This window comes from Lutra lutra, chromosome 2 (assembly GCF_902655055.1).
Source record: "Lutra lutra chromosome 2, mLutLut1.2, whole genome shotgun sequence".
Lineage (NCBI taxonomy): Eukaryota > Metazoa > Chordata > Mammalia > Carnivora > Mustelidae > Lutra > Lutra lutra.
Genome location: NC_062279.1, coordinates 135,481,337 through 135,491,326, shown reverse-complemented (window position 1 = coordinate 135,491,326; position 9,990 = coordinate 135,481,337). Strand labels below are relative to the sequence as shown.

The 9,990-nt window shown below is 34.2% G+C and overlaps 1 pseudogene; it reads left to right on the top strand.

Annotated features, from left to right (window-relative positions):
* The first annotated feature begins 9,100 nt into the window (after window positions 1-9,100).
* LOC125090470 (40S ribosomal protein S19-like) lies at window positions 9,101-9,542 on the top strand (annotated as a pseudogene).
* Window positions 9,543-9,990: the final 448 nt, after the last annotated feature.

Genomic DNA, 9,990 nt, shown 5'->3' with positions numbered 1-9,990 from the left:
TACATCACATGTGGTGATTACCTCTTAAATATACCCATTTCTATTCCTTGGAACCTGTGAATACCATATGTGACAAAAGGAACTTTGCAGATATTATAAAATTAAGGATCTTGGGCTGAGGATATTACACTGGATTATTCATATGGATCAGGCCCTAAATGCAATCACATGCATACATAAGATGGAGAAACAGGAATATTTCAATGCAGGAGAGAAAATGTGATGACAATAGAGATTGGAGTGATATGAGAAAGGGGTCATGAATTAAAGAATGCAGGTCATCCCCAGCAGCTAGAAAAAGAAAGGAAGCAGGTTCTCCCATTGAGTTCCACTGAAACCTTAACTTTATCCCTTCAGACATGTGTTCTCCAGAAGTATAAGAGAATAAATCCACATTGTTTTGAGCCACCAGATTTGTGGTAAATTGTTACAATAGCCATAAGAAATGAATACACAACCTAATATATAATTTACTTATTGTCTTACTGTTGTCTCCTTTTCTCCACTAGAATATTCCATGAAGACATTTTGCTCACTAGTCTAGACCTATTTGTCAGAAAGTGATTGACACAGGAAGCTGCCCAATAAGTGTGGATGGAATTTGTTAAAATCCTAGTCATTAAAACTATGGAACATCCCTAATTTTAACTTATCTTTTATATAGAATGCTTAACCATAGATTGCTAGTATGTCATGTTTGTTGTTTAATTGTGCATATTCTTTCAGTACCAATCACATAGCCAGTCTCTTTTAGTTACTTTGCAAATCAAGCCAAAGACTTAAAATTTTTCATACATCTAGATTTATAATTTTGTCTCAATTATTTTAAATGTAAATGACATGTTTCTTTCAGTTAGTATCATCATTTTAATCACTTCATTTTCTACTTTTTAATTTTTTTATTAAAATGTTTCTATGTTCCAGTGTAACATATTAAAGTCAGGCTGTTCTGGCTGAAACCAGGTAGGAGCACTTGAATTCATCCAGCTACTGCTTCATGATATCCACCAGACTTTAAATTGTGATCTCAAGGCTTATAAGAAGACTCTAATACTCTGTGTATGAAAGGCACACAGAGGCAACAACTACATGTATTGCAACTAACTCTGAAAACAACCTGAAGACAGGAAGAACAAATTTTCTATAGCTACTTGTACAGAGAAGGACACATTGAAAAGGTTAGGAGGGGTAGAGAAGCAGTAGGGATCCAAAAACCCTGGCATGACTAACTACAGACAGGAACGACATCACAAGTATAGAGGAGCAAGGGGATCATACCCCACACTGTGCATCCTCAACCTGTTATACACATAGAATACTATATATAAACTGCAGATCATAACTCAAAAACCTATAGTAGATACACAAAAAATAAAGATTAATGAATCCACATGTAACACTAAAGAAAGCCATTAAAACATAAGGAAATAGAGCAAGTAAAGAAAAGAACAGAGAACTACAAAACAACAACAAAGCAATTAACAAAATGCAAGAAGTACATACCTATCAATAATTACTTTAAAAGTGAATGGACTAAATACTCCAATCAAAAGACACAGGGTTACTGAATGGATTAAAAAATGAGACCCATCTATATGCTGCCTACAAGAGACTCACTTCAGACCCAAAGACATATACAAACTGAAAGTAAAGGGATGGAAAAATATATACCATGCACATGATAGTTAAAAAAAGAAATGTTGGTTTAGCAATGTTTATATCAGACAAAATAGGCCCTAAAACAAAGACTATAGCAAGAGACAAAGAGCAACACTATAACACAAGAATCAATCCAACAAGAGAATATAACAATTATAAAAATATATGTGCCCAACATCGAACACCTAAATACATAGAGCAGATATTAATAGATATAAAGGGAGAAATTGACAGTAATATAATTATAGTAGAGGCCTTTAACATACCACTTACATCAATGGAAAAATCAGCCAGAGAGAAAATTAGTAAGAAAAAAGTGGCTTTGCCTGACACATTAGACCAGATGGACTTACCAGATACATACAGAACATTCCACTCAAAACAACAAAATACGTATTCTTTTCAAGTGCACATGGAACATTCTCCAGGATAGACCACATGATAGGTCACAAAACAAGTCTCAAAAATTTAAGAAGATTGAAATCATACCAAGCCTCTTTTCTGATCACAATGTTATGAAACTAGAAATCAATAACAATGACCAATTGGAAAAAACACAAACACATAAAGGTTAAACAATATACCACTAAACAACCAATGGGTGATGGGGAAATCAAAGAGGAAACAAAAAAATACCTGAAGACAAATGAAAATGTAAACAAAATGGTTCAAATTCTTCGGGATGGAGCAAAAGCAGTTTTAAGAGAGAACTTTATAGCAATAAAGGCCTACTTGAAGAAATAAGAAAAATCTCAAGTAAACAAACTATACTTTATGCCTAAATGGAAAAAAGCAAAACCCAAGGTTAGTACATGGAAAGATATAATAAATATTAGCATATAAATAAATGAAATAAGGAACAGAAAGAAAAACAATAGAAAATATCAGTGAAACCAACAATTGATAAACCTTTAGCCAAACTCATAAAAAAAAAAGAGAGAAAGAGAGGATTCAAATAAGTAAAATCAGAAATGAAAGAGGAAAATTAATAGCTGACACCACAGAAATACAAGGGATTATAAAAGACTACCATGAAAAATTATATGAAATTTATAATTAATCAAACAACTTAGAAAAACTGGGTAACTTCCTAAGAATATACATTTCTCCAAAACTGAACTAGAAATAATAGAAAATTTAGAAAGACTGATTACTAGTAATAAAATTGAATTGATAACAAAAATCTCCCAGTGAACAAACATCCAAGACCAGCTGGATTCACAGGTGATTTCTACCAAACTTTTACAGAAGATTTAATTCCCATTATTTTCAAACTATTTTTAAAAAATGAAAAAAAAAACAAGATAAAAGAAGGAAAACTTCTAATTTATTCTATGAGGTATGCATTACTCTGATAAAATCAGTAAAAGAGACTACAAAAAAGAAAGCTACAAGCCAATATCCTTGATTAACATAGACACAAAAATTCTCGGCAAAATATTAGCAAAACACTTTCAATAATACAGTAAAAGGACCACTGACCACAATCAAGTAGGATTTATTCCTGACATACAAGGCAGTTCATTATTAACAAATCAATGTAAACATCACATTTACTAGAGGATGTATAAATACCACATGATTATCTCAACAGATGCAGTAAAACCATTTGACAAAATAAATTTGTTCATGATAAAAACACTCAACAAAAAGGATTTAGAGGGAACATACATCAACATAACGAAGGCCATATATGACAAACCCAAGAAGTTCTACAACTCAACAACAGAACAACAACAATAAAAATCCAATAAAATCATGGGTAGAGGACCTGAAAAGATAGTTTACCAAAGAAAACATACAGACGGCCAACACCCACACACAAAGATGCTCAACATCACTAATCAACAGGGAAATGTAAATCAAAATCATAGTGAGATACACCTCACACCCGTCAGAATGGCCAATATAAAAAGAGACAAGAAATAAGCTGGTGAGGATATGGAGAAAAGGTATCCCTTGTGCTCTATTGGTGGGAATGTAAATTGGTGCCATCACTATGGAAAACAGTATGAAGTTTCCTCAAAAAATTAAAAGTAGGAATACCATATGATTCAGGTATTCCACAATTGGATATATATCCAAAGGAAACCAAAACATTAATTTGAAAAGATATATGCATCCCTGTGTTTATTGCAACATTGTTTACAATAGCCAAGAGATGGGAGCAACCTAAGGGTCAATTGATGGATGAATAGATAAAGAAGATGTAGGATATATTCAATGGATATTATTCAGTCTTATAAAAAGAATGAGATCGCACTATCTGCAACAATATGGATGGACTAAGAGTGTATTATGCTAATTGAAATAAGTCAGATATAGAAAGAAAGATATCATAGGATTTCACTTATAAATAGAATCTAAAAAGCAAATAGATGAACAAACAAAACAGAAACAGACTCATAAAGAACAAACTGGTAGTTGCCAAAGGGGAAGGAGCTATGGAATGGGTAAAACAAGTTAAGGGGATTAAGAGGTACATACTGCCAGTTATAAAATAAATAAGTCACAGGAATGAAAAAGTACAGCACAGGTCTTATATTTGATAATATTGTAATAACATTGTATGGTGACAGATGATGACTACACTTACCATGGTAAGCATTAAGTAATGTTTAGAATTTTCAAACTCTATGCTTTATACCTGAAACTAATATAATATTGTGTGGTTAACTATACTTCAATAATGATAAAAATGAATCTTTGAAGGAAAATGACATAAATAGTGCATACATTTTAGAATGTCATTATATGTTGTTAATTATGTTGAAATTCAAATACGTAAACTAAAGATAGATATATTAATTTTGAAAAATATTCTTTCTTTACAGTCCCTAGTAAGTTGTCCATAAATTGTTGGCAGAAGCAATGGAATACATAGCCATACCACCGAAGTTCTAGTAGAGATCTTAAGACTAATTTTGTAGTTTCAAGTACCTTTTTATCTTGTGTCTATTTTTAATATTTAGATGGAAAGAAATTGTTATTTGGATTTGAAAGTCTAAATTGTTTATGTGAGTTCTTTGATGTCTTTCTTCATTACTTCATCTCCTCTGCAAATTGAGCAGAATATATTTTTGCTCTTATTTTCCAAGACCCTCTTACTGAGGCTCTTGATCCAAACTTCCTTCCTTGGAACCCACTACCAAACATCTCAACCTAAATCATTTGATATTATATTCCACCAGCTTCACTTCCTATTTTGAAGAAAATATACTTAATGAGGAAAATTTTAACACTACTGCAACACGGGCATCTCAGTGGCTCAGTAGGTTAAACTTCTAACTCTTGGTTTCCACTCAGGTCAGATCTCAGGGTCCTGCAAGGGACTCTGAGCTTAGCATGGAGTCTGCTTGAGATTCTTTTCCCTTTCTCTCTCCCTTCCCCTGTGTTCTGTCCGCCAACTTGTGCACTCTCTCTCTCAAATAAGTAAATAAATAATCTTTAAGAAAAAGAAAAACAAAAAACACTGCAACATAAGCAATAGCATCATAAGTTATTTCCATTTTATATTGGAAATAACACATTTAGAGAATGTGCAGACCTGGTTCCAATTCTGGCTATACCTCTCAATAGTTATTTAGCCTCAAAAACAGTGTCTGTGATGAGCGCTGGGTGATATACTCTAATGAATTATTCATTGATCATTGAACAACCAATGAAACATTGAACATTATGTAACGACGTACTATACCTTGGCTAACAGAATTTAAATTTAAAAAAGTGTCTAAACTTCTCTAATATCCACTTTTAAGATCTTTTTCACAAACCATTAGCCTCCTGAGATCATGCATTATATTGGGTTTGTTAAATTAGTGCTATAGCTCTCTCCTTCCAACACATATACAAACATCATCATATACCACACTTGTGTATGGATATTTTATTTGGGAAGGAGTAGGTTGAGGAACTGGGGAGAACGACATAAAGAAGGAGGCTGGTCACTGCTATGTACAATTGAGGTTCAGTAAATTCCAAGAAATTCTGAAAACCTACAGACTATGTTTTTCAGAATTGTTTATTCCATGTAGAACTTTTATCTAGCTCCCAAGCCCCACTAGTCATTCCATAAAATAACCCCACATTTCCAGATTGCATCTGCATGCATGTGAGGTATCTACATACTGAAATGTAAGTAGCTCTCAGATTCCACCATCTAGAACTTTGTTGATATTAAAATTATTAGTGTTAATTTGAGCCCAGTAGATGTTGAGTAAGGCACAAGAATCTAGTATTACAGGAAATATCTAGAAGCTAGTACAGATTTAGGCACTTAATAGCCTTAATACAGTTTTAATGATGAATGATTAAGAAGCAGGGACTAATAATACCTACAATATAGTTATTATAAGGTTAATTAAGAATGTAAGTATCAGCTTTAAAATACCCTAGAAGTATGCAGGTTTGTTGAGTTTGGATACCCAAGGGTGCAACTGAAGTTATTTTTTTCTACTTTGTAACTGGATTAAAGAAAAAAAAATCAAACCCTATTCTACTTGATGACCAAACCCCCCTAATTTAATCATTATGCAATCAGTTTTGGTGCAGGGTCAGTAAACCTGAGGCCATCCTCTCCCCTTCCAGAGTCCATGGAGTCTATAGTTCCGAAGATGTAAAGGACTCTTGTTCAATTTAGTATTTATATTTGCTGTTGTTGTAGTTCACCCTCATCATATCCTTGAGCCTCTCAATAGCTTCTTTCTCTTACCTAAAGCCTGAAACTTTGTTGGATCTATTGGAAAATTTGTGTGTATGTGTGTGTGTGTTTTCTTTTTTCCCCATGATATTCTGGGATGCAAAGAATGTGGAAAGATCAGCTCCCACTCCAACCTTCTTTCAGCATTCCAATCAGGTATCCTGTTACACTGCAGAATCTCATACCACTTCTGCAAAGCCCCCAGAGTCCATTTTTACTCTTTCTCTAACCTCTTTTCATCTCTCCTTAGAAAGAGTATCATCACCGATTCTGGATTTGAGAATGGAAAATTTGTGGGGCAGATGGGGGTCACTGGTTCCACAAGTATAGTTTTTCTAGGAAAAATTGTAACTTCAATGGGTAAAGGAATTGCAGGAACCCAAAGTATGAAAACTCATCAGTTATTGCTTTGTGATTTTATCCCAGTATACCTGATTACATATTATTACTTATATATTCAATACTGAATGGAAAGTATGACATATGTAAAAATTTGTAAGACTGTTTATTGAACAACTGAAAGATTATCTTGTGACATAGAACACCTGTTTACAAGTATTTTGAAACAGAGGGATGTAATGTAATTATAACTGGCTTATAGTCTCATTAATTTCTATCAATATATACACATGGGCAACTCTTCTCAAAATACATTTGCTGTCATGTAGGTAAGATTATAAATTAGTAGAAGGTTTCCATAACATTTTTGATAGTTCTAGTAGGCTGAAACTATTCTAACTTATACTTTAGCTCATAGTATAAGACACGTGGGGAACGTTAATATTATCTTCATTATAATAGATCTGTCCAATATAACTCTTAATGCCACTTTTTAAAGTTATTTTAAATTCTTGAGCTAAAAATGCTGAAAGAATCTTACAATAAAGTTTTAACAGTACTATTCGTGGTAATAGTGGTAGAATAACTTTTATTCCCTTCGTGCTTTTCTGCAATTTCTATTATTTGTCTTTTTCTGTTATTTGCATTGAACATTTGTTACTTTTAGTTTTTACTTTGGGCTTTTCACCTCTTTCTCCTTGTATCTGGCCCCTTTCTATTTCCCACTTGCCACAACTTGAATTAGTGTTTGTGCCATCCACCTGCCTGAAATGCTATTCTCTGCAGTCTGCAGCCCACATTGCCCTCTCATGGCTTATGTTTTTAAAGACAATGTCTATGCTCATAACATTAAATATGCTGATGAGTCCTGGTACTCAGTGGGTTGACAATCCCCTGCCAACATCAATTGGCAGGCACAATGCTCTCCATCCTCTCAAATGGCTCTGCTTGCCTCCCCATGCCTACAGAAACTGTCATTTTCACCAAGCCCCCATTGTTGCAAATTAGCTGTTACTGGCAAAAGTTCATGGTCTGTTTCCAGGCATTAATTTATGATCTGTGCATCTATTTTCTCCATTCAGACCAGCATAGCACAGAAGCTCTTCTAAGTTTGAATCATTACTTATCTAGGCAACTTGATTGAAAAAACAAATCTATGTTGGTTTTTAGCAACTTCTGCTATCTTGCAGTTATTGTCACAATAAAAAGTAAGAATGTCTTGGTTTCTTTTCCTAAGTACACCCATTTTATTCATTGCATTGACTGGTTTTATACACAGAAAGGAGAGACTTTTTATGTATCTGAATTTATCTCAACAGTCACACTGCACTGAGTAACTCATGAAAGCATTATTAAGACAAACAAGGAGGATGAAATCAAGGGGTCAACATTTCATCTGTCTCACCTATTATCTTGTTAATTGTTTGGAGACCTGAAAAAGAAAACTAAACTATTGTAATGGAAAAGAACTAACTGAATCTAATAGCAATGTTTTTCACTCTAGTGACTGTTTTCTTTTTTAAAAACTCCTTAGGAAATACCTTAAAATATTACTACTTGCTGAAGCAGTTATTTTAAGACAACATTTATTTATCATACTATGAAAATAATGAGATAAACATATAAGCTTTTCCACCTTATATCCCTGGTCCCTCTCAGAGTCCCTGTGGGCACAGAGCAGATGTTCAATAAACACTGTGTTGATGCAAACTCTCGGAAGATACAACTATTCAACAAAGAAACACAATCAGAATTTATCATTCCAAATCATCAACTCAACAATTCTTATAAAAAGAAAGATTTCACTGAACTTTTGAGGACAGAATAGTTTTTAATGTTAAAAGAAATGCAGTCTTGGTGAATACTCAGTTTCTCTTTGTCTTTCTCTCTTTCAAACACACACATGCATGCGCATATTCATGCACACACATACCCTGAAATTCTAGATAAATATTTTGATTTTCTTTTTCATGCACTCACTTACTTATTAAGCAGGTATGTATTGAACCAGGTAGCATCCTAAGGACTTTGTATACAGACATGTGCAAGTTGGACAAGGGCTCTGCCCTCAAAGAGCTTACATGTTGATCAAGAGCTTTAAAATGACCTTAGTGTTGAGGTGGGAAATAAAAATATCACATTGAAAGTCACAGGATGGTTGAAAGCCTTCCACATTATTAATACTGTTTCATCTTAGATCAGTGGAGATTGCTACTACACAATATTTTAACTGTTACAAATTGTGCTCTGGAATTAGGTTACCCCACATATCTCTAAATCATTTAATCTATGGTATTCAAATTAAGTGTGAGAATGAGATTACTTATAAATAGCTGAATGCTGTCTATGCATGTTACTCAAAGCAAGAAAATATAGTCTCCATTAATAAAACAGCTTGGCCTTTCCCCTGGCTGGCAATACAGAGGCCACATGATGCCCAGAGTTACTGTAAAAGACATGAACCAGCAGGTGTTTGTCAGAGCTCTGGCAACTTTCCTCAAAAAGGCTGGGAAGCTGGAAGTCCCTGAATGGGTAGATACTGTCAAACTGGCTTACAGTGAGAACCAGTTCTACAAAGGAGCTGCTTCCACAACACGGCACCTGTACCACCAAGGTGGCACTGTGATCAGCTCCTTGACCAAGATCTATGGGGGATGTCAGAAATAGGGTCATTCTAGCAATTTCAGCAGAGGCTCCAGGAGTGTGGCCTGCATGGCCCTCCAAGCCCTAGAGGGGTTGAAAATGACAGGAAACGATGGATATGGGGGTGGCAAACTGACATCTGAGGGACAGAGATCTAGACAAAGTCACCAGAGAGGTGGCAAATGCCAACAAGAAGCATTAGAAAAAATGCTGGGTTAATAAATCACCTCACTTGTAAAATACATAGATGATAGATAGATAGATGATAGATAGATATATGATAGATGATAAATGATAGATGATGGTGATAGATCAGATAAAATTGCTTGATAAAGGCAAAAATTAGTGTATTTTTCAGGTTGGCAAATATTATTTAAGTAATGGAATGAATGAATTTACAAGCAGGATAGATCTGTAATCCTATTCTCTCTGCCTCATATGTATTCAAACGAATGTTTTAAATAAACACCTGTCCAACATGTGGTTACTTTGTAAGAGCCATGATTTTTCCCTAAAGTTCTTTAGCAAATTTCTTTTAATACAAAATCTGCCTTGTGGCTTTGCATAATAATCAAAACAAACAAAAATATTATTCTTTAGGCATATGCCAAGTGATGAGAAACAGCCTCCTCTACTCCCAAGCTAGGATA